The sequence below is a fragment of the Lottia gigantea genome, assembly GCF_000327385.1.
Source record: "Lottia gigantea unplaced genomic scaffold LOTGIsca_1, whole genome shotgun sequence".
NCBI classification, from domain to species: domain Eukaryota; kingdom Metazoa; phylum Mollusca; class Gastropoda; family Lottiidae; genus Lottia; species Lottia gigantea.
Window position 1 is genome coordinate 5,400,180 of NW_008706746.1, and position 26,643 is coordinate 5,426,822.

A 26,643-nucleotide genomic window follows, 5' to 3' on the forward strand; every position below is an offset into this window, starting at 1 on the left:
GGAATGGCGAGAGTCGGCAAAAGTTAAACGGTTGTATGGCTTGCAAGCTTAAAAGGCAGACCAGTGGCGAGTTGTATCAGCAATAACTATATAGCTGCAGATTGACAGGTATACCAAATACTGTTCGACCGTTCAGGGCCCCACAAGGTCCATCCGTCTCTGGCAAAGGGCAAGCAGAACACTATATTATGTATTATGAAATAAATATCACTACACCAGTTACCAGTAATTTCATTTTACTAGTTTTGACTGTGTGACCATATTACTGTGACCAAATTACCGTGTAACCGTATTACTGTGACCAAAGTACCATGTGACCCTTTTACTGTGATCAAATTATCGTGTGACCTTTTTACTGTGAACAAATTACCGTGTGACTTTTTTTACTGTGACCAAATTACCGTGTGACAGTATTACTGTGACCAAATTACCACCTGACCCTTTTACTGTGACCAAATTACCGTGTGACCTTTTTACTGTGACCAAATTACTGTGTGACCTTATTACTGTGACCAAATTACCATGTGACCTTATTACTGTGACCAGATTACCGTGTGACCTTTTTACTGTGACCAGATTACCGTGTGACCTTTTTACTGTGACCAAAGTTCCGGTGACCGAATTTCCTGTGACCTAATTACCGCACCCCCTATTATCATTTTATTGCATCATCCATACCACTATTCTGTGCGCAAAAATGCAAGCGGGGGCTTCGCAAACGTCCGTGGCGCATCGGCAATTCCAAACAATGAAAGTAGCACTTCAGCTTACTTGCTTGAAAAACATTGTTTAACATGTACTGTGTCCCTTTCGAGAAAATAGACTTTGAAATATCACCCAATTTTTAAGAAGAAAAATTCCTCAAAATGTGGCAAGCAGCTAAATTGATTTGAGGAATACATTATATTGTAATCTCTTTTGACGTCCGTTTAGGTATTAGACTTTGTCGCTACTTGAATTCTGATTTATTTTGATTCTGAAATAAGTCTAAAATATTTTAAAACAATTTTTCGCTAACATTTATGCTTAGACCTGATTAAAATAGATGAAGGAAGTTCACATGTGGCAGAATTTATCTGGTGGACTGTTCTTAGTCCTCACTTAGACAATCCCAGAGTTATAATCCAATAGTATTCTATAATTCTGTATGAACCAATCAACATAAAACACGTTTTATTTGTAATTTTACATTTTTTTGCCTTTATCAGCTTGTTACAAGTATCAGATATATTTGTTATCAATATCAATATCACACTTAAAAATGTCAACTTGGTAATTTTCAATCAGATTACACAAATTATAATGTAGTAACAATTAAATGATTAATTTCCTTGCAGTTGAGAATGCCACGTGTATTTTAGTCTCAAAATCCACATCAGTTATCCAATTTCTAAATTTTCCAAAGACATTAGTCTGAGGAGATAAAATGTCACCAATGCTTGAAATACTAAATATAAAAACAAAAGCTTGATGAGCTCATAATGAGATTTGATTAATTAATGGATAATGTTTTCTTATCTATCGTATAGTTATTGCTGATAAATTATTAACAAACTTATTTTGGTTTATAAACCCTGCATTTCAAAAATAACAATACAATTAGAGTTGATATTTCCTCATTAATCACTGGTTACCACAAGGCATTTTGGTGAGTTTTGTTCTAAATATCAATTATACGCTTAACTATATATATATAATATTTATTTAGCTATCTAATATAAATTATTCGAATATTTATTCTTCAATTATTCAGAGTAATGGTTTAAAATTGTGTAACATTCAAGCAAATTATCTAATATAGTCTGAAAACAACAGTAATTATTAACTTTCAAGGTCAAAATTCTTAAAATGTATACGATGGTTCTTTCAAGACGTGTAATTTTATCAGATTATGGTTTCTGTTTAAGTTTAATATTGAACATTTTTAACGCCCACATTATAATTTGGTCGTATATTGTCGTCGCCCCTGTCCGTCCGTCCGTCCACAATTGGCTAATGAACACAATAGAGGCTACAGTTTTTATTTGATTTTAAGAAATTTGATGTGATCATTTATATTCATGAGATCTTGGGCAAGTTCGAATTTGAATTTGGTTTTTGCCCTTGACTGAGGAAAAACGCGTCAAAATTGGTTTGTGAACACAATGGAGACTGCAGTTTTCATCCAACTTTAACGAAATTTGGTGTGATCATTTATAATTATAAGATCTTGGTCAAGTTCGAAGTTGACGATCTTTTGAGTTATTGCCCTTGACGTAGGAAAAACGCGTCATGATTTGTTTGTGAACACAAGAGACTACAATTTTCATCCGATTTAAATGAAATTTGGTGTGATCATTTATAGTGATGAGATCTTGGACAAGTTCAAATTTGACGATTTATCGATCAACGGAATTTCAGTTATTGCCCTTGACTTAGTAAAAACGCATCAAAATTTGTTGGCTTGTGGACGCGATAGAGGTGACTGTTTATGTATAAATGAGCAATATCTTGCACAAATTAGATTTTTGGTTCGACTTGACGCAGATTGGTGACCGCCATTGATATACTGAAAATGTATCTTGCTAGGCAACCACTTGTTTGTTTTCTGAATAATCATTTTTGTTATCCTTTTTTTCAACCAATTATGATTTTAGTTCGCTAATTTTGATTTATGTTTGCTGCCTTTTAGAGGTGTTTGTAAATTTCGTTTTCTGAATAATTTGTTTTCTATTGCTATGATAATTATTATTATTAGAAACCAACCCAATTAGTACCCAAATAAAGTACTACGTAAATCAAAATTCAGGAAATATGATAGTAAACAAAAATGATAATTCAGGAAACAAAAATGATAATTTAGAAACAAAAATGATAATTCATATAAAAAAGAAATCATAAAATAAATAGTAAACTAAATTCATAGGCTATATATTTAAAAAAATTAATGTATCCTTCACGACCTGTCGTAGTAATTGGGTAATTTATAAATACATGATTTATAAATACAAATTTATAATATTGTGATAATAGGAAAAAGCATAAACTATTGATGATTTATATTTTTTCTCGTGTATCACGCTGTCCTAATTGTAAATCCGATAAAGAGTTGAGTTTGATCCAGGTTTTTACCCCATTTATTGTTTCCCGTTTTAAAAAAGAAAACTTCCCTGGTAGCCAACCTGGGATACTAAAATCTCCTATTACCTGCAAGTACACCTGGTAAAAATATTCTTTTATTATGAGCAATAGTGAATTGAATTCAAATTTCACGGTTTTTAGTCAAAACCACGACCCTCAACCGATGTTAAAAGCCTTTATTGAGCATTTTGTTTCTTTGGGAAAGCAAAAGGAAGCAGGATAAAGAAGGAGTACCAGGAGTCCAAAAGGTTGTTAATCAACTGAAAGCGATTTCTTTTGTAAGAAGTAAATATATTGAATCGCCCAATTGAACATGACGCCAGATTTCATTCTGAAAAGATCATATAAATTCGAATACAACTAATTGTAAGAGTGAAAGAGAACACGATTTTTAAAGGCATAGAGTCGTATAATTACTTTTTATACGCTCACGTGAAATTTTTAACTGATTTCGACGAAACTTGGTATGGTTGTTTGTAATCACCCAAGGATGAACCCTATTGAAAATCGAAAAATATTTAGTATGAGTTATTGCCCTTGTTCTTGAACGCTCGTAAAAACTCTAGAAGGTGCAAATCTTGACGGATTTTAATGACATTTGGTGTGAGTGTTTGTTATCAGCCAAGGATGAATTATATTCAAAATCAGCAGGATCGAAAAATAATTAGTATGAGTTATTGTCCTTGATCTTGAAAGCGCGTTCAATTTTAGCTTGCAAACTCTCTAAAAGGCACAATTCTCAATGGATTTTAACGAAACTTGGTGTGACAAGGATAAATTCTATCGAAAATCAGAAAGATAGCTTGCCAGGCAAGGTAATATACGCCCACTGGCAGCTTTCATTTTGAATGAAAATATTTTGCAGTACAGTAACAATCACCAGTATGATTTTCAATAGGGTTTATCCTTGGGTGATAACAAACACTCATGCCAAGTTTCGGCAAAACCCGTCAAGAATTGTGCCTTCTAGAGAGTTTGCAAGCTAAAATTGAACGCATTTTCAAGATCATTTCATGTTTGCGTATAAAAATTAAAAAATGTTTAGTATGAGTTATTGCCCTTGTTCTTGAAAACGCGTTCAATTTTTAGCTTGTTAACCCTTCAGAAGGCACAAATCTTTCGACGAAACTTGGTATGAGTGTTAGTAATCACCCACGGATGAACCCTATTGAAAATCAGAAAAATGGAAAAATAATTAGTATGAGTTATTGGCCTTGTTCTCGAAAATGCGTTCAATTTGTAGCACGTAAACACTCTAGAAGGCACAATTCTTGATGGATTTTGAGGAAACTTGGTGTGAGTGTATGTAATCACCCATGGATGAACCCTATTAAAAATCAGAAAAATCGAAAAATATTCAGTGTGAGTTATTGACCTTGTTCTTAAAAAAGCGTTCAAGATTTAGCCTGTAAACACTCTAGAAGGCCCAATTCTTGACAGATTTTGATGAAACTTGGTAATATTATTCAGTATCGCCTCAAAAATTCAGAAGAAGTGTATGTCTGAAGGTTGAATATTTCATACTGGTAATTGTTACTGTACTGCCAAATATTTTTATTTAAAATCAAAGCTGCCAGTGGGCGTATATTACCTTGCATGGAAAGTTATCTTCAGTTATATTTTAGACGTCCTAGACCCTTTTTAGAACTCTCGTTGCATACTTCATTGATATATGACTGGTGTCAATGACGATCTGGAATTTATGATCGTAATTAATTCAGTCGTAACGTTCTAAACGAACCAGGCTAAATTTCTTCTGAAAAATAAATGCTATTGTGTGAAGTTGTATTCTATCAGTAAGCTGGCAAAACAAACATTTAATTATTTAATTCTATTAATTTTAATATAATGCATTGCATTTTTGGAAGTAAACTTATGTATGAGCCGGTCAGAAGAGGGGGAGAATATGGGATATATTCTGAAATCAGAAGACTACAAACTGTCGCGAAGTCTCACAAATAGTATATTTTGAGAACATTATGAAATATGTGTCTATAGGCCTATATTGGTATTTTAAAAATTTAATTTGAATAGAGATCGACTCTACCGCGTACTTGAAGCACGAGATGCTGCAGACGAGTGGAACTAACTGAGCTGCCTGCCTCGAGAGGCCATTGACCTTGGTGATTGGTTGATACTTTTTTGTTTGATCTCCGATGTTTACTCCCGGCTTTGTATAGCTTTCCACAGACAGCAAAATGTTCATCTTTGAACTGCTATTGCAATTTTTTTTTTGTGCTTTTTCTAACTAAATATACGAAAAGTTTCTGATTCAAAATTTTGAATTTTGACTTTTGTCACTGACTGTTTGATTTTTAAATTTTTATTTTTTCTATAGGTAGATTGATATTTTGAATGCAATTTTTCAAAATTTTGATATCACTTCCGGGTTTGACGTCATTCCCCTTTAAACTTGAAATTCTTTTAACAATTAGTTATAATTGTCCCTATAAAGAGTTTGGAATATGAGCCTCAGGGTTAATACCGATGTGTGTGCGAATATACAATCGATTGCAAAGAAAAGTGTTGAAGCCGAATTTTGAATTTTATGTTTTATGTATTCAGTAATAGCCAAAAATGTCAAGTCACATATCTCGTGACCTTGACCTTTAATGACTTTGATGTCAAGCCATGTTAACTTCCGGTTCTATAGAGCCATTTAAAAATCTCGAGTTTTATCTTTAAAGAGCTGTCTGTCGCGTGACCTAATAACACTGTACACATGATAGCAAAAATAACCAAATTTGGGGTGAGCGTGGCACATCCGGGTTAGATTCACATTTACCTATTGTAATTAAAATATTAATTTTAACTCTCAAAGTATGCATTTGTCAACCTTTAAACTTTGCATCAAAATAGGACACTACTTTGGCCAGTTTCTGATAAAGGCACGGTTGTCTGGGCCTTTTATTACAAAAAAGGAAAAAGGTTTATAAGTTACACAATTTTATTTTTTGATTGATCTAGTATTCGATTCATACTTTGATCTTTGATGTCCGATGTATACTTCCGCTTTTACAACTGTCAGAAAAACAGCAATTTTCAAAACTTTTAAGGCCCATATCTCTTTTATTTGACCTTTGTTGACCTTTTGACCAGAACAAATGTTATTGTGCTTGACGAGATCTATTCAAAAATATCATTTGTATTGTGTGGTGTATCAGTTTTAAGCAACGAACGTTAAGTGGTTTATCGAATTTTTACTACCGAATATTAACTTCCTTTAATTTTTCGTAAAAAATCCCACTATGACTATAAAATGCAACAAAAGGTAAAGGTGGATTTATTTTTCTGACGCCGCCACGGTCACATCTTCGAGTAAGTATGCGTAACATTTTCCAGAGTTCAACTGTTTTGTACTATTACGACGTGAATTTTTATACACTGGCGTTTCAACCAATCACAAGAAGCCAATATGGCCAATCGAATCTTGGAAATTGGTTGGCGCATGCGAGCGTCTGCGCGCATGTGTTTTCACCTGGACAATGATGCCAACGCGCTTTAAGGTCTGTTGGCAATCGTCAGCTGACGTCGTTAACCGACGTAACGTTTGCTTGGATATTACGGTGGTTGACGGCGTCAGAAGTATAAATCCACCTTAAGACAAACACTCGAACCCAAATTGCATTTGCCAGTGATCGAAGATAATCAACGTTTAAGTCATAACATTTTATAGAAGAGGGGATTTCAGTCTAAGGGGCACAACTCGTGCGTACCAACTTGGTCGATTGAGCCGGCGATCAGTCAGCTGGACTTTCTATTTGTCTTGAAATTGAAACGTAAGTCTTCCAGAGAACCAATGACGCCATTTCCTCCCGCGTAGTTGATGGGAGTGAAGGTTCAGCACGTTTAGTGATCTACTTACAAAGATAGGTATTTCGTTAACTGGGTGAGGTGATCTACGAATGAAATTGACATCATTCACTCCAGACATAGGCTATTCGGCCCGAGGGTCACATTGAACACTGAGTATGATTTTATATCCATTCATGGTTAATCGTTGAATACATTTTTCGAGTGTAATACGTTTCAAAATGACTTTGGGGGGAGGGGGTAGATTGGAAGAACTCTTTCGGGGAGGAATGATCTCACTGAATTAAAAGGTTTTTCTCTTTATGGGTATGAAATTAATACACCCAAATATATTCGATACACGAAAACTCTCATTCGTATCTACGGCGGCCATTCTCGCTACGCCTGACATAACCTCGTATGCAGACGGTGGATAACTTTGACTACTTTCGTCCTCCATTGTGGACATCTGACTAATCTCTGACACCCAGACGTCTCCTGTCAACGAGGATGGAGTCTTCAACGGAGATATCTAACATCGGACGAACTATATTTTGTAACGCGGAGGTAACTTCCGCCTAACAATTAAAGAAGATTTCCTTCCATCTGCATATGAGGTTATTATAAGACAATGGCCGCTGTAGATACGAATGGAAAACTCTGCAACTTCCAATATTGTTAGCATATACGATATAAATTCCTGATAAAATGTACAGATCACGCTGTCCTGTAGGTAGTATTCGGGAAAATTAAAATACCATTATTTCTCATGTTCTTAGTCTGAATTTAATTGGTTAGTATTTCACCTACAAAACTTTTTGTGAGTCGTGGTTACACAAAAAGGCCGGAAGCAATACCAATGGGAACACCTGAAGATAAAAAGAACCTTTAATGCCAGTCTCGTCTCGATAAGAGAAAAAATGACATCAACTGCGTAATTTGTAGCAGTGAAGTAGTCGATAGGATCTTAATCAATAAAAGATCACAGGTTAACTGCGATTCTTGCATTTACTTTCTTGTCGAAACGTTCAACTCTATGTTAAAACATTTTATATCAAACCTATTTTTGGAATTAAATTGCCATTCATTTTGGTACAATAGACCAGGATTCTCTTTTGTCCTGACCTAACCAGTCCATAGGGAAATTCATTGACGTCAGTGTGTAAATCCAGACATGCGCAACTATAGTCTGCGGATGCTGAGTCCGGAAACCTTTTTCTTTTTTAAAGCAAGGCTACGATTTCAATAATCTTATCGAACACTAAGATCTGCTGTAAAATATAGCATGTATATTATAACATTCACATATTTATTCTTTGTTCGGTATACTACTTGAAAACTTGGATTTGTTATGCTATGCAAATCTCTTTACTGCTGCAAAAGTTAATATTTGGAATATATCGTTGATACGTCTTACAACGAATAAGTTCCCATCTTTCTAAATTGAAGATGAGTTTCCGTCAAACTTTGCAGTGTAGCTTCACATAAGTTTTTATATCTTAAGGAGGTCGCAATGACGTCCATAGCTGTTGATAGGATTAGGTTGTGTAGTTAAATGAGGTTCAGACCACCTGTCAACTACACAAATGGCATCAGCTAATATCCACTTCCACAAATATCTTATTCATTAAAACTTGACGAACAATTCGATCTTGGTGAATTAGTTCAGATAGACAGCACCGGAAACTGATCTTTTCAGTGCGATTTTATGTCAATGATGTCGTTTATATTTTAATGACACTCGCTGTACTTCTAGATCATAATCTAGCTTTATATTGTAACATTTTATCTGTGTTGCCTCTATCTCAATCCATAAAAGAAAACATTGGGGTTGGTGCCATATCGAGTATTGAGAGCTAAAAATTAAACGAATTTTCAAGAACAAGGGCAATAACTCATACTAAATATGTTTCGATTTGTCTGATGTTTAATAGGGTTCATCCTTGGGTGAAAACCAAGTTTCGTCGTCCTTCAGCGTCATGAAAAATTTGAGGGAAATGCGGCCCGCAGATTGTCGCTGCCTATTCTGATATCGAAACCTGTTACATCAAATTGCAAACCTCTCATTGATCATGAAAATATCATTGAATAAGTGCGATGTTTCGCAGTGATTTTACGTCAAATATGTCTGTTATTTGCAATGCACATTGAAAAACGTTATTGGATTAATGACTTGAAAAAATGCATGTTTCTCATCGTTAATTCCATGATTCATTGATGGTTGGTTACGTGGCCCACGGCCTACTCGCATCCCCCAAATGTCGCAACCGTTGTGGAAAGGTTGCACAGGCCTGTTCTAGAGTTTTTACGAGCTAAAAATTGAACGGTTTTCAAGAACAAGGGTAATAATTCATACTAAAGATTTTTCGGTATTTCGATAGGGTTCATCCAAGGATGATAACAAACATTCACGTCAAGTTTCATCAAAATCTGTCAATAATTGAACTTTCTAGAGTGTTTACAAGCTAAATTGAACTCGTTTTCATGAACAATGGCGATAACTCACACTAAATATTTTTCGATTTTTCTGATAGGGTGCTACCTTGGGTGATAGGAAACATTTCAAGTTTCATCAAAATATGTCAATTATTTAACCTTCTACGGTGTTTACCAGTTACAATCGAATACGTTTTCAAGAACAAGGGCAATAACTCATAATAGTTATTTTTCGATTTTTCTGATTTTCAATAGGGTTCAATATGAAATACGATTAGAGAATCGCTGTATGTTGTTTAGCAGAAAACTGGGGCTGGTTTTTTTTTTTAATTCAGGTCAGGATGGTCATTTCTCGTTCGGACTGATGTAGACTCTTGTCTTTAAATTATGAATGAGATATAACTGAAGGAAACCAAGGTGGAAGTAGATCTACCTGGATGTCAAATTAACCACGTTGTGTGAAGACAAAGATCTACCATACAAGTAAACATCCAAGTAGCTAAATAACACGAAGTTAACAGAGGTCAAACTTCTCATAACCAATAGAATAGTCTGTAACATAAAAACATACAATTCGTGATATTTTCTTCGATATTATATAGGCCCAAACCATCTAAATAAACTCAGTAAAATTTGTTGCGCAAAGTTTGGAAACAAGCAACTCACAAACAAGTACGAAGGAGATCGCCTTTCAAATAATTCTCATTGATTTCGGGTAAATTAGATAACAAGTGGTTGCCTAGAAAGATACGCCAACTTCCCTGATACATTTTCAAGGGAAGTCACCAATCTGTGTCAAATCATACCTAATTTGTGCAAGATATTGTTGATTTAAACAAACACACATTATTTAATAAAATTCTGACATAAACGGTCACCTCTATTGCCAAAAAATTTTGATGCGTTTTTACTAAGTCAAGGGCAATAACTCAAATTCTGATGATCGAAAAATTGTCAAATTCTCATCATTATAAATGATCATACCAAATTTCATTTAAGTCGGATGAAAATTGTAATCTCTATTGTGTTCACAACCAAACTTTGACGCTTTTTTCATAAGTCAAGGACAATAAGTCAAAAACCGTTCATCGAAAGATCGTCAAATTCGAACTTTTCCCACCAAATTTCATTCAAATCAGATAAAAACTCTTGTCTCTATTGCGTTCACAAGCCAATTGTGGACGGACGGACGGATAGGGGCGACGACAATATAAGACCACATTATAATGTGGGCGTATAAAAAAGTTAGTTCCATGACAATTAATGATCCAACATCAACTTGCTTCATTTATAAACAGATGGAATTCATCGTAACATTGGGTTTTCGATTCTAGCACTTCCATTATAACAATTAGGCCTACAGGTGTTAGATTTAAGCAAAGGTCTTTGATAACAAATCGGTGTTCGATTATAATGTCACTTACACAGGTTGGTTTCATTTAAATAATGTATGATTCATTATCACCTTTCCACCAATAACTCAATCCCTTTGGAAGATAGGCTACCTTTAAACTTTTTAATTGTGTCACCATCTTTGATTAGGCTAGGCTATATGACTGTAAGGTAGCCTCTAGACCTATTCTATCTCAAGAATGATTTATTTTTATTATTTCATTTCAATTCATTTGACAAATGGATCCCCGGACTTTCCCATCGGTTAAGCACGTGTAGGCCTACGCCACCTAAAAAGACTCTTCAATGGCGCTAGAGGTAAAGAGTAACATTTGATACAGGCCTAATTACCTTGGATATCAGTAGTCTGGGTTTCCTTAAAATCGACTAACAATTTATAATGTAATCTTCTTAACTAGTTACTAATACTATTATCATACTCATCTTACATTCACAGCCATTATTGACTTTCCCGCCTATTTCAATAGTTTTAGCGGGAAGCACGTGTCAGTGGTATTACCTCATGACGTCAATAGGTAGGAATTCCATTTGATATGTGGTTTGAAACTCTTCTACATCTCTTCTGTCGAGAATTCGATGCAAATTATTAATGCATGCATGTCTACGATCAAAAGTCGTCACGGGAAAAGTTTACATATTATCGTAATAGTCTCAAAGATCGGTTAGTATCGACGAATTGATAACTGGGTCATCTATGACGCAAATTGACCAGAGTGTCCCTAGCAACCATCGATCCATTTATTCCGCGAAAGAAGTTAGTCCGTCACACCCTGTATTAGATATATCGTTTTCTGTGTTATTCCGAGTCAAAATGTACTTAAATAGACACGAAAACGCTTGCGATTTTTGAGGCATAGATTATTTCCACTATCACCCTCTTTGAAGGAAAAATAGTGCGTAATAATATGTTATATATCTTCACTATATAAATACGGCGCAAGTGTTTTCCTTTTCCTAAAATAGATTGAGTTGCAGATTTTCACCTAAGACGAGCTCGGTGGTGAATAAAAATAGAAACCGTCGAGTTATTTTTGTTCAATTCATGGATTTATATTGGTGAGGTTCTTTATCTGTTTGGGTTCTCTATTAATACCAATATGTATAAACGGCTGATAGTGATTAAGCCATTTAAATCATTTTGCGCACTTTGACAGTAGGCTACTTGGTATAGAAATATGGGTTAATCAATCTATGGCCTTATTGTGCAAGTTTATAATTTCCTGCAAAAGTGTTGCGCGAAATTATATTAAGGCTCATGAAGATGTAATGTGGAAGTTGTATTAAATTTTGTTTCATGTTTAAATGTGGATATAGGCTATATATATTATTAGGCTATTCTTTTTTCAGAATTGAACTAGGCTACATCTTCGAGATCGACCTAATCGACGCAACTCTTTTTCCTTCGAATGTTGGCTGTGCGCCCAGTTCGGTACAGATTACATGTGACTACTGACAGATCAAACATTTTGTTAGATCCTTTGGTTGCTTTATTGCAAACATCTTGAACGTTTTATTGGAATACTATTCTAACCAATGTTCAATTTCTGGTAAGTCTGTTACAGTTCTTATTTATATTAAGATGTAGGCTATATCGCACGGGTATTTTATTCATGCCGCCAAAGCTATGCGTATTTTTGTATGCCCATGTAGTCACCAATGCAGACTAATTTTCTTAAGTTAATGTTCAAGGACGTCAGACACAAGCAAAGGACACTATATATAACAAGTTTGGCGCTATTTTTATGCACTAATTTGGAACCACTTGAAATATTGATGCCTTTGGTCAAGTTATTCTCAAGTTGGAGAGAAACTACTTACGTCAGTAACAAGGAATAGACGTCATTCGACACAACCAACAATTGCTATATAGATGATCATGTAGAAAAAATGACATGAATCTAGTTAGAATTCTTAGGTTAAATCACCATTTATAGTGAAAGTAATTATTGACATATTGGTTGTTATCAATTGTTGATGTGCTAATATTGGCTGGAGAAACAGGCTAAACAAATAATTCTTAGTTGTTTTTAACATGGACAAACACCTTTCAAATATTTAAAATCGCTTACAGACACTGCTATGTTTTTACTATACAACAAATACCGTTGTGTTTTGAAAATTCTCTATGCATGTTGATGTTGGCATTGAATCAAAAATAACTGCTGCTAATGTAGATAATGTGATTTAGAATTGCCTTTATGTTAAAATATACAGTTTGTACAGTGGTGTAACCTATATTTGTGCATATAAGGATTCAGCACCAAATTTTGTCAAATTTAAAATTGGAATTTGAAATGTCTTAGATGTTTCTTCAGATTTTCTATAAAATAATTAAAATTAGTTTGTTTCTGTTTTCTTAATGAATCCCCCACTTTGACCCATATTTCATGAGCAACCAACTCGACACATGACTGCAAAATGCGTCACCTGTTTTCGTGTAAAACACTTGATCTATAAATAGGTCGAGAAAAACACGTTGTATGGATACCGGGTGGTATAATTATCATTTCTTAGAATTTATCTTTAATATCAATTCATTATAACTAATGACAAATTTTTCAAAGAACAATGATTTGAACAAAAAATAGTGACTGTCAAAATATGATAAGTAAAACATAAGAGTAATTTATTACTAAAATTCATAAGAACATAAGAATATGGCCTACATTGTGTTCCATAGAACATTTTTCTGCTGACATGGAATCTGCTAGTTTGTCACGAGACTTTGTTCTCTGGAATAAAAATACACTTGGAATTACTGAAATCCGCCATTTTAAATATGTCAGAAATAGGTAATAATTTGACATTACTTTGAAACGATAGGAAAAATTCTGCAGATTGACGGTGTAGAGATAACCCATGTTTATCAAAACATGCAAAGGCAGAGGTCACGCAAGGTCGCACATGTCAATTATTTATCATTTCCAGAGATGCACGCAATAAGGCTAAAGTTACTATTTCCATTTGACAATTTTGGGTCGAAATTTTTTGGGGATTTGTATTGTGTATGGAGAAGATATGATTAACTTGAAGTAATGAGATATTAGAACTTTATGGTTTATAACATATAACTACTTAAGATTGAAAAACATTTAAACTAGTGATTGTGGGATACTAACTCTATGGTTAACAAGATATAATAATCAGAGGTTGTTACATGTAAGAACTAAAAGTTTCTAAGATATAATCACTAGAGGCTGTAAGATATAAGAACTATATATGTGAAGATATGAGATATAAGAACTATATGTGAAAATATGAGATTAAAAACTATAATTCATAAGATGTATTGGTTTACTTACAAATTGTAAGATATAAGAACTATATTTTGTAAGATATAATTACTTAAATGTGAAGATATAAGAACTATACTTTATAAGATATATTGGTTTGTAAGATATGATTACTTGCAGTAAAGTTGTAAGATATAAGAACTATACTTTATAAAATGTAAGAAGGTTATAAGATATAAGAATTATAGTTTGTAAGATATAAGAACTATTTTTTTTTTATTAGATATAATAACTGAAGCCTTTAAGATATAAGAAGTATACATTATAGGGAATAATATCTGAAGCTTGTAAGATATAAGAAATATACATTATTAGATATAATAACTGAAGCTTCTAAGATATAAGAAATATACATTATTAGATATAATAACTGAAGCTTGTAAGATATAAGAAATATACATTATTAGATATAATAACTGAAGCTTGTAAGATATAAGAAATATACATTATTAGATATAATAACTGAAGCTTGTAAGATATAAGAAATATACATTATTAGATATAATAACTGAAGCTTGTAAGACATAAGAACTATACATTATAAGGTAATAACTAGAAGTTGCAAGATTTAGAACTATGGTTCATAAGATATAATTAACAAGAGATGGTGAGAAAAGAACATGTTTTACAAATCAACCAAATTGTATATGGTTTAACTCTGTTTTTTCACTGTACATTTTGGTTAAAAATGAATTGAAATAGATTCTTTGCTGCCTAAACTATTTAAAAATTATTTTTTTAATGATATTGTTTGCAAGTTCACATATGATTAAATGAATACATGACATAATAAATTTTTGATGTAAGTTATTTTTTAGTTGGATTTCAAATAATTGAACTAAGTACATTTCCTGTTGAATGATTCTTATTTGAATAAGTAAATTGTTATAATGTTTAGACAAAAATGATAGAAATTGAAAGACACCTGACATATTTATAATAATCATAAATCTTACACTTATTACCGACCTTAGCCTACATAGATAAGAAACTATATTATACATATGTTATTTTTTAATTCGATATTTTGCATTAAAATGTGGTTTGTTTAAGTCACATATTGCTGTAAATTATTGACTCTTTTCTAAAAAAAAACGGATACATTGTTGAAAGGTAAGTAATTTAAATAATCCAATAATTTTGCATAAAGTATTTATTTTTTATTCCCATTGAGTTGAAGAGATATGTGTAAACCTAGCTTAATGAGATGAGATCAAAAGTTTTTAAATTAGATATTTGAAATAAAAAAAGGAATATTTTTCAATGTCTCATTCTCTTAGTTCATCCTGTTATACAATACGCTTTACATTTGCAATTAGAACATTTGGTCTGGAAGTTTTTAAAATTCCTTTGTTAAAATTTGTTGTAAAATAAATCACAAGATGACAATGCATATTTTTCCATTAAGCTCAGTTTTTATTCAAAGTAAATGAAGGTATTTGTTGATGAGAGATATTCATGTATAATGGAATAGTTATATTCCTATCAAATTGTGGTCATGGTAAGGTGTTAAATGTATGTGTAACATGATTTGTAATCTTGTCCAGATGGACAGTTTGGCAGTAATTTAACAGGACAGGAATGTAAAGAATACTGTCACATTACAACATAGTAACATAAATATGAGTGTAATTCTAATGTCAGGCGAGATAAGCTGGAAAACAACAATTTGTCTCCCCTAATCATACTGTCAACTTTTACTATTGACTGTTTGTTGGGCGAGGCTCAAACTTTATAACTCTGTTGACAGAATAAGGCAATTCTTTTCATTCAAGTTGTTGTATACAACTTCTAGTTAGGTAATAAGGTATCTAAGAGAGATGTAAGGGATTAAGGTATATAGCATCAATCCACACTAACCACAATATAAATTTTCAATAAGTAAAAAATTTATTCAAAGATGGTAATCATTACAGCCCTGTTGGCAAAACCTTCTTCAGTTTAGCAGAGATTGATTCATTTAAAGCGTCTTTCTACAAAATCAAAAAGATACGTTTTGTCAGAAATGAGTACTCTTGGCCTTAATGCTTCAAATTTTCTGAGTACAAAATTTGAGCCTCAGCACTATTTTATTCCTGGTGACGGGGTTGTCATTAGTTATACAAGTTCATATTTATACTGTATAATTCTTCAAGGGTTTTCTTACTTTTGCCAATTGTATTCATAAGAGACTTTGTCTTGTACCTGGGTTTTAAGATATTTGTACTATTTTGATTTTTTCTGTCTGATGACTGGTTCCTGTAATGAATGGTATCTGCAACAATGACATATACCAAGATACCGACAGGTATTAGATTTGAAATTGAAGAGAAAAGTTCTTTAGTGTCCCAAGTACAGAAAGGTTAGAAAACCACATCCTTTGCTCTTGTGATGTATTTGTTGTGAATGTCTTTGAAAAACTGAGTAGTGTATCAAATATATGACTAACACAATTTTCAAAAATCAAGCAAAAATTGTAAGCAAATTACATCCTAATTTGTTCTGCCTCTACACAATTGAGATAAAATATGTTTCTCTTGGGAAGGGTATGAACAAAGGCAAGAACTTAAGAATTGGGCTGATTGATTGAGATCAATTGACATAATGTAATAGGTATACATGTACATGTATATTTTATCTATAAATCACTGAGGTAAGAAAAGCAGTTATGATATGGTAGACTGAAAGTTGGGTGTGTGTAGGTTGTGTACAGTAAATCATTAAAACAATGACAGCAGTAGGTAATATACCCTGACTTGAACTATACCTAGTATATATTTAAATTCTTACAGCCACTATTTACATAGCTTCAAATCAAAACATTTCATCAAATTTAGACTAGTTTACTGTTGGCCATTCATAGTTGACGTCATAGCTTGGCAAATGTTTTGCATTTATCTCATTTTGCTCTTACTGGAATCTGTAAGATCTTACATTCTGAACTCTTCTTAATCCTTAGCTAACTTAGCTGCATCACTGCAAAGCTAAGAATTTCTAGCGTTGATGGATATGGCATAGCCTACTCCATCAGCCCATTGCTAGGTATGGTGCAGATCATTTAAAGTAAAGCTTCGTTTCAATGAATGTTTTAAGATGTTGAATTTCTAACCTTAAACCATAAATAATGATATTAGATTTAAAATATTATATAGTTAAGCTATATATGTATTTGTTAAATATAAGATATGTATCAGGTGTAATATAATCTGTATTAGACCAAGTGTAAATATACAATAAATATGTATTATTTACAGTATACCAATCACCTAACTATTACACCTTATTATCAGTTTATATAATTCCATACCTCAAACTGAAAAAATTGGGTCTATACAAAGTTATATTTAGGAATCATAAAGATTATTTTTAGAACTTTTTGAATTAAAATAGAACTAATTCATTTATTTTCTTGACTCACTGACCTGTAACATGTCTTATAATTGTATTGTATTTTTTTTATGATATCTGAGATTCATATTTATTCTTTCTATTAAATGAAAAGGGTTGTAGCCTTGATATAAATTGCTGTGGTTTTTGGGGTACCATGACAGCAAAATAACTCTCAGAAATTACTGATATAAATGATGACTGGTTATGAAATGAAACTTTGCTCCAATACTCATCTCTTACAAAAATATAGTTACAAACTTTTTATGTGAATTCCTGCATGCCCTGGTTAAATTGGTAAAGAAACCAAATGTGGTTTAAGAAAATAGGATTGCAATTTAAAGATCTGATGCACTAAATAAAAAGATCAACCTATTTTATCCAGGAGTGAATTTCTGTACAAATTTAGTCTTTTAGTGTATGTTGCTGACATTTTTTGTTATTTTTATGATTAATGCCATTTGAATTTAGTATTATTTGCTAGACTACGCCTATGTAAGATATAGTGAGACTAAGTCAATATCATACAATAATATTATAATCCACATATGTGTCACCTCTTTTTTTATATGAATAATTCATATCTCTACATTTTTGGAGACATTATTTCAATAAAAGAATTATCTTACTTCTCCACTTTAGATTCCTAAAAAATGGACAAAAAAGTCAAATCTTGAGACAAATAATTTTTGAGTCTATAAATGAAATAAACACTATGTAGTTTAACATTGCATAAATTGTAATACATGCATATGAATTTAAATGTAGGGTCAAGAGCAAGACCTTATTTTAAAAATAGATACCCTTGTATTGAATGAATTCCTTTTTTAGCTAATGAGCTGTAGTTATGTAAATAAATATTTTAATAATTAAACAACTTTTTTTAGCATTGAAATGAAAATGATTAATACTGTTTTTATGAATTTCAGATCTGATCTGGTATAAGAGCAGAATACAGGTATCTCCACAGGTGAGTCCATACCTTCTAGTTTCATGGGAACAATTCCAACATACATTCAGCAAAATAACCACATAGATTCAGCACTGAAATTCTTATGCATAAGCTTCTGATACATACATCTCTGCAAAGGTTTTCTTCTAGAATACACTATCAGACACCATTCAGAAAACATATTTGATAGCAGTACATGTACATTGTAATTCCTGTGAAACAGAACCCAGATTCATGGAACAAAATTTATTATTTAATAGAAAACACAGAAACAGAATCATAATCCGAAAATGTAGAAAAAGAGAGTGTTTTAATTGATGCTGGAAAACCACTATCCATTGATATTCATGTACTCACCACTTTTCAAAGTAAGGTTGATCCCTACCAATTTTGGTGATGATTTGAAATTGTAAGTGCTGCAGGAATAAACTAAGTGTGGATACTCTCATCGTGTTCACACTACAGGCTTTTATTTTCTGACACATGGAAATATCTTATGGACTCGCCTAAAGCTAACTACAATTTCAGTATTATAAGACAGAGTACATATTTCTTTTATACCCATTTTTTTCTAGGTTATTGAAACAAAACTTATGAACTTATAATCCCAGGGGGTTTAGTTTTTGCACTCTCAAGTATAATATAAGGTCTATGTCTGTAAGCATTTGTTTTCCAGAAGGCTTTTCTACACTAATAGTCATTAGTAAAAATCATAGTTATTATTATATAAAGAAAGGTACCCACTTAGGGTCAATGCAGAGCTGTTATTTTTGCCAGTCATGTCCAATTGGAGCTCAAAAGAGTTTGGTTAAGATAAATGTGATAATGATTTATTAACTTATATTCTTATTTGATGTGAAATATGTGGTGGTTTTAGTATGTGTATGTTTAGTGTCTATACATTTTGGAACAAATTGCATTAAATTGATAAACTGGAGATTAAAGGTTGAAGAGTAATTTCTGATCTTTTGATGAAGACAAAAGCTAATTATTCTATCAGACAACCTTATTTTCTCGATTAAAAAAAAACGAAGTAGAGTCCTTTAATGACTGGAGAGAATCACACTTTGCATTCTTTATTGTATAAATTATTAACATTCTTTATTGTTTACTGAAGCAATTTTGAAGAAACCAAGTATTGCATGATGGGGATGTGGGCAAAGACTTGATGTAAAAATTGCTATTAAATATTAATTCAAGGGAAACGCTATAGACTTACTTCGTGTTGGCTTTACCGAACCCAAGAGATTTCAACCCTGTGAAGACAAATATTTTTTTTTTACTATATTTATACAATCTACATTGATTTCTTTATGGCAATATAAAGTGAAATATATGTATGTATATGAAATAGTTTTTAGCAGTAAGGACATTCTTTTGAAATTGAAAGCATGTATCAATTTTACAGATCTTTATCAGCATAGCAATTTCTAGCATTAAACTATTTATTCCAATGCCAAGACCATACAAGTTCATTTAAAGTCGTTGTTAAAAGGATTAAATCCAAATTGAAACATTCTAAATATTTGGACCATTTGTGAGACCTTACAGAAAGAAAAAACAGGTGGATATGCTGTCTGTCGTTTTAAAGTCCCATATATAAGTTTTAAGCATGAACAGGAATTCCCTCACCAATAATAAAAGATTCAGAACATTTGTACAATTCCTTTGAAACATTATTTGAGCTCATTGAATTTGTAAAACATGTCAATTTTTTTTTTACCAAAAATGAAATAAAACTGCTTCAATTGGTAACAACATTTCAAACAATGAATATTTATGATTTCCTGTTAATTGTCCTAATTGCGACTAAATTTTAATTACTATGTTTTAAGTTTTAACTGATGGTTAAAGCCACAGGTATTTGAAGGAGTGTCTGTACTAATCTGTTATACCAAGGTAATCTTTACTGTGTTAGGTTAATATGTTAATATGCAATAGCAATTTTATTACTTTTTAATGTGTGTTTTTGTAAAATAAAAGAGTTATTTCCTCTGAAATCTGTCTAGTTATTGTGTAACAATTGCAACAGGTCAAATAAAAAAAAAATGAAATAACATTTTTATAGAAAACTTCAGTATTCCTAACTTCAGCTTACTCCTATCCAGGTAGAAGGACACATGTTTAATGTAGAGTTAAATCGTCTTAACTAAAGCTTTTCCTTTACGTACCTTATTGAAACGGGAGCCAGGTTTCTATAGATATATAGCAGAAAAATTGACTGTTGCCACTTGTAGGGTGTTGTTAACATTCTCAAAGGCAGCCATGGCTTATGGAAGTTAGAGTAATAGCAAGTTTCAATGGAATATGTTTGAATTGTTCGACATTTGGACATCAGCATAGCTGAACAAGAGCGCTATGACAAGCTAATATTTACAATGGCTATATGCATTCAAGTCCTGAACCAAACAGATTTAAGCCAATCTTGGACCATTGACATTTGAAGATTTAAATGAATTTGATGAACCCAACTTTTGTTCTGAAAACTGGTATATGATATAATGAATTTGGTAAAAGGGTATTATTTGTTGAATGAATTCAAATTTAGTGAAGTCCTCATTTAAGTTCACCCCTAGTGAGACTGTAGACCTACATGTTACTGGTATTTGAATTCTATCATCATGTCACACTAGAGAAACATATCTAGATTCTATTATATCTATTTCCATCAAGAGGGGGCTAAATTTAGTCAATCACTTGAATGAAAAGGTTTAAAATTAACTACAGGCACAAGTTTAATCTATAGGTTATCAATTGAGGGCTGTTGAATCAATGTTTTGTAACGGATGTATGAGATCCACTTTGATAATTTTATCAAGATTAAAGATACAATCAACATCATAGTTTACATAGCTTCAATTCAATACCTCTTATATTTCTCATCAATTAATAGGTGAGACATAGTAGCTAAGAAGTTTATTTCCAACTGTAGAAAGAGCTGATAAAATGCATCTGTGAAATAGCTGAATGTTTATCACTGCTGTTCTGAAAAACATGCGTTTAATTATTATGCACTTGTAGTCTAAACCTATGGAAATACCTTTCCTTTCAATTTTTTATTCCATGTGAAATATTTGAGTAAACTACACCCTGTATTATATGTATTGTATAAAAGTACCACACCTTACAATGTACTATACTTAAGCTTACGGTTTCTATAATGGACATATTTTATACTATTAGCAGACGACAGACCGGATAGTTATTTTGCCCATATAAGGATTCTTCTTACATCATGGCTAAATTCTATTTTATATTTTTGTAGCATAAATTCTGTTCTGCAGTCCATTTTTGAATATTAGTACCTTTCATAATTTCAATATTGTTTTGCAGTAGTTTTCTGTTTAACACCAGTGACAGTTGTTGTCAGTCCTGTCTAAAATGGCCTGCTGGAGTGTTCTGGAAGTTTTGAATACAAATTTTGTTGGTATACATTTTCTTATGTTTTATTCTCTTGCCATTACATCTGATGACGACACGTGTATATTGTGTTGAAACGTTATGTGCCCAACCTTAATAAAGAAGTGTGTTATATTCCATAATATTGTCTTGTGAACAGAACTCATTTTAAAGATATTTGCAAATGATGACATGCCCTTTCTGTAATATATATTTAAAAGAACATTTAACTTAGGTGTAAGGACTGATGTTGAAGAGACAATGCCCTGTAATTGATTGAAATATATTGATAACTGATAAGTTGTTTTTGTAATGGAATGTTACTGACCTATGTTAAAAATGTAATATTGACAGATTTCTTCATCTCAGAAATTGATCTGGAATCAATATGGAGTTTTTGACACATTGATCTGCAATATCAAACCTAATCTATTTCTTATAGTAGAAGTTATATAGAACTTTGGTGTTTGTAATGCATTGGTGGTTTTTAGAGAAAAGTACATGTAAATATTAAACAACGCCTGTTTTTAACTTTTGTTTTGCAAGCTTGAAGGTCAGGTGAAAAAGAAACATATTTGAGTCAAACATTTTGTGTAACAGAACAAGTATTTTCAAGTAGACAATAACAACTGAAATTCCCATGTGTTAGTAAGTCTAATAAAAGTTAGTCTTATAAATATTAGTCATAAGATATTTTAAGTTTGTGCCACATCGATTCTGAAAAAGGTTTGGGATGGAGCCAAAGCAAAAATCTTGTTTCCGTTTATCAGCAATCAGAAGGCAATTTAGATTTGATTGTGTAGTTTTCTGATCTTAAGAAAGATAAGATCATCAAAAACTATTTTGTCTAAATATTGTACAAAAAGTACCATCCACCGAAAGTAGTGCCAGGTTTTCTTAGATCAGCTTAACAAATTCGGTTCATCACCTAGGAATATGATAATTGATAATAATAGGCTAAGTTTGATGAAATCAGGAGATAAAAACCATCTACCTGGTACATTATAACAATAAACAAAACAATATATTACCTAAGTAAATAATACTCCTGTTTACTGGTATGTTGTTTGAGAAAATGCCAGCTGACAGACTGTTTGGTAAATCTACTGGAATGATGGAAATGGTTCTGTACACATGGCAAGATAGTTTAATGCTTTCAGAAATTCTAAAGTGTCAGAAGCCATGCAATTCCTTTGGTTTTTTTTATTACATTTTTGTATTAATCTTCACAGTAAAACATAATGATATGCAAACTACCACATAAGGTAATCAAGATACCACAAATGCTGCCCAAAAAGACTTTTGAAACAAGCCCAATGACATCCCTCTTAATTTGCCTCATATTTACCCAGAAGATCCTGAAAAAGAAAATTTGACATTTATGCTTGTGTGAGAAAGAAAAGTGAAGCATGCTGCAATTGGTTGTCTCTGTATGCTAATCAACACAGTAGTTATAATCTGCCATATTTGCAGATAAGATAAGAAATGACGTATATCAGCTACACCACTTGACATTTGTCTTCTGCTTGAAGCATTGTCCAGTTTCTTGAACTGTCCTTAAGCTCAGTATTGGCCCCATAATTCACAGAGTTTAAATATCAAGCTGCTAGGAGTTATAAAGCTGATTTAATGGAAATTTAACCAAACATGTATTTAAGTCTCAGAAACTGTCAATAAGTTCTAGAAAAAAAATTATTTTTGAAAGAATCATAAAGGACATTCAATGTCAGAGAAGCATTTTATAAATTTATACTGAATTTTAAATTCAATAGATTTCTTTCTGAAAATGATGGATATCCATTGAAAAGTCTGTTGTTTATGATCATATATTGAAGAGTACTATAGGCACAACATTTTTTGATGATAATGTAGGACAGTAGTAGCCAGGAGCTGATTATATAGGTCATATAGGATATTAAACATCAAATGATAATCTTAGATCCACTGATAGGAAATCCACAATTTTTAATGTTTACTATGATCAAACGTTACACCTATTTCAGAGTTCATCTTGGGATAGTCAATTATTGTTCTCTTTTGTTTGCTGTTTAAATCTCAAGGTACATGACCTCTTTCAATATGAATAAATCAGAATATTTTGTCTGTTGAACCAGAATTTAGGTGCTTTATGTCAAAAACAAACTATCAATAGTATTGATGATACAATAAATTTGAGGAAATTAAAAATATTAAAGAAAGAGTTTACACCAGTTTTTTTTAAGGTGAGATAATTTTGACAGAATCTAGCAATAAGTTTAAGATGAAGGTTAAATAATTCAATAAAAACAAATGAAATTTTTCTTTGTTATTGATGATATTGATTGTGTTTTCAAAGCACCTGATGTCACTGTACCCTTTACCATCTATGCATGTTGTAGTAGTGATTAAAGTCTGTATAGTTAAGCCATGTTTTACTTTGATCTGTGGGCCTTGTGATTGATCTGATCAGACAGAGTTGAATGGCACATGTATCCTTAGGCTGTCACCTATCACGTCACAATATACTAGCATGGGAGAGGGACTGCGTAAACCAACTTTATCTTAATCAACCCTAGTACTAACAAAGATAGATTATTTTCTCTTTTTAACTGCCTGTTTGATCTGGAGGTAAGAATAGTTGTGTTTATTTTAATTTCATCATATTATTTCTATTTACATTGTGACTAGAATTAATAGATGCTATTATGGTTATTTTTGTCATGTGGAGAATTATTTTTTTATCTGAGAAGAATTGAACATGATGATTTTCTGCTTGATGTCATGTCAGCAATGTTAAGCTCCGTGGTGTCTGTGACCACATTAGCCAATAATGTTGGAGGTATCAGCAATTATTGTGGTGTCTTGGGTTAATCCAGTTCAGTTGTCTGAGAATCAACCAAGTTTGTCTATAATCTTGCCTAGGTGCAAACCTTGGGTATTAATTCTAATTGGTATGTCAGAGGGAACTGTAGTTGTATCTTAAGCATTTTTTAAGAAGTTGTTAGAAATTTTAAGCCAAAAACATGTTTTTTTTTTATTATCTTATTAATTTTGGTTGATGTATATCACCTTGGTTGTCAACTTGGAAACATTGTATTTTAATATCTTCTTTACTATAATCCACTTGGCTTTTTTTTTATTAAAATGACTTATTTTAATCCAGAAGGTAAGCCATGCTGCGAAATGCATCACATGAACACAACTGACACATAAAACACCAATGACTGGGGTTAACCAAATACTGCCTCAGTTATTGGGATATTTTGAAAATTGAAATAAATGTTTATAAAAACAAACTGACTGCTCTGTTTCTATAGTATCCTTTGATTTTATTACAAACTGACTGCTATGTATTTAAAAATGTCCTATATTTTATATCAAACAGGCCGCTGTATATTAAAATGTCCTTTGATTTTATTACAAACTGACTGCTATATATCTAAAAATGTTCTCTGATTTTAGAACTAACTGCTTGCTATGTATTTAAAAATGTCCTATATTTTATATCAAACAGGCCGCTGTATATTAAAATGTCCTTTGATTTTATTACAAACTGACTGCTATATATCTAAAAATGTTCTCTGATTTTAGAACTAACTGCTTGCTATGTATTTAAAAATATCCTATATTTTATATCAAACAGGCCGCTGTATATTAAAATGTCCCTTGATTTTATTACAAACTGACTGCTATATACCTAAAAATGTTCTCTGATTTTAGAACTAACTGCTTGCTATGTATTTAAAAATGTCCTATATTTTATATCAAACAGGCCGCTGTATATTAAAATGTCCCTTGATTTTATTACAAACTGACTGCTATATACCTAAAAATGTTCTCTGATTTTAGAACTAACTGCTTGCTATGTATTTAAAAATGTCCTATATTTCATATCAAACAGGCCGCTGTATATTAAAATGTCCTTTGATTTTATTACAAACTGACTGCTATATATCTAAAAATGTTCTCTGATTTTAGAACTAACTGCTTGCTATGTATTTAAAAATGTCCTATATTTTATATCAAACAGGCTGCTGTATATTAAAATGTCCCTTGATATTATTACAAACTGACTGCTATATACCTAAAAATGTTCTCTGATTTTAGAACTAACTGCTTGCTATGTATTTAAAAATGTCCTATACTTCATATCAAACAGGCCGCTGTATATTAAAATGTCCTTTGATTTTATTACAAACTGACTGCTATATATCTAAAAATGTTCTCTGATTTTAGAACTAACTGCTTGCTATGTACCTAAAATGTCCTTTGATTTTATAACAAACGGACGACTATATATTAAAATGTCCTCTGATTTTAATACAAACACTGTTATGCATTCAAATGTCCTGACTTTTATGTAACTAAAATGCTCTCTGATTTTGTAACTAACTGACTGCTACCTGTATGTATCTAAAATGCTCTCTGATTTTGTAACTAACTGAATGCTACCTGTATGTATCTAAAATGCTCTCTGATTTTGTAACTAACTGACTGCTACCTGTATGTATCTAAAATGCTCTCTGATTTTGTAACTAACTGGCTGCTACCTGTATGTATCTAAAATGCTCTCTGATTTTATAACTAACTGACTGCTACCTGTATGTATCTAAAATGCTCTCTGATTTTATAACTGACTGACTGCTACCTGTATGTATCTAAAATGCTCTCTGATTTTATAACTGACTGACTGCTACCTGTATGTATCTAAAATGCTCTCTGATTTTATAACTGACTGACTGCTACCTGTATGTATCTAAAATGCTCTCTCATTTTGTAACTAACTGACTGCTACCTGTATGTATCTAAAATGCTCTCTGATTTTATAACTAACTGACTGCTACCTGTATGTATCTAAAATGCTCTCTGATTTTGTAACTAACTGGCTGCTAC